The sequence below is a fragment of the Vigna umbellata genome, chromosome 1 (genome assembly GCF_029865625.1).
Source record: "Vigna umbellata cultivar VRB3 chromosome 1, Vumbellata_1.0, whole genome shotgun sequence".
Classification (NCBI taxonomy): domain Eukaryota; kingdom Viridiplantae; phylum Streptophyta; class Magnoliopsida; order Fabales; family Fabaceae; genus Vigna; species Vigna umbellata.
In genome coordinates, this window is record NC_142165.1 from 75,260,152 (window position 1) to 75,262,948 (window position 2,797).

Below are 2,797 nucleotides of genomic sequence, written 5' to 3' on the forward strand. Positions count from 1 at the left end.
TAGTTTTCTAATCTAATTTTCAAAATAAGGGTATATATATATATATATATATATATATATATATATATATATATATATATATATATATATATATATATAGGTTTAATACCTATTTTGGTCCCTCTTTTTGTAGGGTCTGTTCAAAGTTGTCCTCCTTTTTTTTAAAAGTTCACTAACATCCTACTTCTTGTAAAAACAGTTTAAGTGGATCCTTTTTTCTTACGGCATTAAAAAACTAACAGCAAAGTTGCTCTGCTGGCCAAAATTAAATGACATGTCCAATTAATCCAATTAGTTGGCAAGTTCAGCTAATAAGAGACTGCCACGTGGCAGTCCCCTTTCCACTCAAACCCTAATTCCCTTTTCCCCTCTGCGCTACTACGCCGCCCCTATTTCCCCTCTGCTTCAACTGCAAGAGACATTGATTTGGATTTTAAGTGACCACAATTGCAGTGCATATCCTGAAAGAAAGAAATATCACATAAAGGGTGATGAGACCCATTCCTATTGTTCTGTTAGGATGCATGTTCTTTGTAGGTAGCAAAACAAGTGCATATAACAGTCCTGCGATCAAAAATCCCATGGTGTAAAATAAGCTACTATCTTTAGGCACCACGTACAAAGAGGGTTTCTTAGACCAGGCCCCAAGCAGCAGCGAGATTCCCAAACCAATAAGTGTGTTGAACATAGGACCTGCATAGCATCCAGATAAAGCAATCTGAACTCCATCTTCTCCATCCAATGCCAATGCAATATTTGACATCAAATCTCCCATTGAATTTCCCCATGCTAATACAGTTAACCCCAAGATGGATGGGGAAATAGGGCGCGACGTAGTAACGCAGAGGGGAAAAGGGAATTAGGGTTTGAGTGGAAAGGGGACTGCCACGTGGCAGTCTCTTATTAGCTGAACTTGCCAACTAATTGGATTAATTGGACATGTCATTTAATTTTGGCCAGCAGAGCAACTTTGCCGTTAGTTTTTTAACGCCGTAAGCAAAAAGGATCAACTTAAACTGTTTTTGCGAGAAGTAGGATGTTAGTGAACTTTTGAAAAAAAGGAGGACAACTTTGAACAGACCCTACAAAAAGAGGGACCAAAATAGGTATTAAACCATATATATATTACCTAAACCTAATTTCTAAAGAACTTTTCACTAAGAGGTTTAAGATTTATGTGTTAGAGAAACTCTCAATTTTTGTGAAAAAGGATGTTTTGAAAAACCTGGTGTGGATAAAACGAGAACTTTCACTGAATGTGTCTAAGTGATTGAGTCTTGTTGTTGTTAGGAAAGGTGTTCATCATTTATGTGTAAAAGGAGGTGTTGTTCATCCTTTGTGTGTCAAAAGAGGTGTTGTTAATCTCTTTGCTTTCTAACCTTAACTCAATTCTCTATTATTGTAAGTTTTGGTTATTTTTTAGTGATTAGTTAATCCCTCTTTAGAGAGATTAACAACTGGACGTAAGATCTTTTGATCTGAACCAGTATAAAGTTGTTGGTGGAAGCTTTTCTTTCCCTACTTTTTTTAACTTTGTTGTTCTTGTTTAAAGTAAACTAATTTTCTTATAAAATTATTTATAAAAATAGAAAAATTTTAAAAGATAAGTTTTTACTAAGTAAACCAATTCACCCCCTATTGGTTTTTGTCTACATACGAACATTTTGTTGCGTGATTCTAACACATCTTGCCAAAAGACTAGTCCAATTAGAATCAGATTCAACATAACCCCTGTCATTGTTTGAAATCCAAAATGACCATATGAATCTACTTGCCCCTTCCCCTTTAGAAAGAATCACAAATTTGTGTTACAGTTTAGAAAATGATACCTTTGAAGTATCATACATGCATTCCTTTCTCCTTTTAGCATCGAAACAAAAACCATTAAATAAAAAAAATATAAATGATGTGCAATTTGAGGTAGGAGCAATAAATGGGTTCCCCTCCACCATTGTTCACACAAAAAAAAAGGAGAAAAGAAGGGGCATACAATGGTGCTACAATAGTGAAATAATGTTGCAACATGTCTTTAATTCATGTCCCTGCCACATGTACAAAACGAGTGATTAAAAACAAGACATGTGTCCAATAACAGAGGGGTGACATAACATGCCATTTGCCATGTTTAAAAAAAGTTAACGTCCTTAGGCATTAAGGATTGAGTTGATGCATGTCTTAAGTATAATGACCTAGTAGATCAAATTTGGAAAGAGTAACTAAAACAAAAATTATATTATAGTTTAGAAAATTAAACATAATTAATCCTAAATATAGTATTGATAAAATAATAAATAAAAACTATTTAATCATATTTAATGTAGAAATCATGTTATATATTTTGATCTCAAGTCCGTTGAGTGACATAGTTAAGATCAATAACTGCATCTAATGTATTTTCCGCTTTAGAGTTATGGAATTTCGTCATAGTTTTGTCTTTAAAAGACGTCTTAAAGGTTGGAAGTAGGAAAGAATATTTAAATTGCGCTTGACCTTAATTCCTAAGTGATGTAAACTTATGGATTGATTTGTTTTTGCATAAATAGTGGGTCCCTGATAACAGTTGAAAAACTGTTATTTTCATGCTTAAAATTGACACAAAAAGCAACCTTTACATTTAGAAACTAGCTTGAAATCATGCTTTTATCCATATTTTCAGAAATAAGAGAGCTGGACAGGTTTATGCTTGATTTCAGTGTTTTTGTGCAGGTTTTAAGGTGAATTTAGTGAAAGAAGTAAAGAAGGAGAGAGATGGAATCAGAAAAGTCAACCAGAAACCAGAAAAGTCAACCAGTCAACC

The 2,797-nt window shown here is 33.7% G+C and overlaps 1 pseudogene; it reads right to left on the reverse strand.

The window, feature by feature from the left end:
* Positions 1–433: 433 nt before the first annotated feature.
* Positions 434–775, reverse strand: LOC148206331 (cation/calcium exchanger 4 pseudogene; annotated as a pseudogene).
* Between the last annotated feature and the right edge of the window lie 2,022 nt (positions 776–2,797).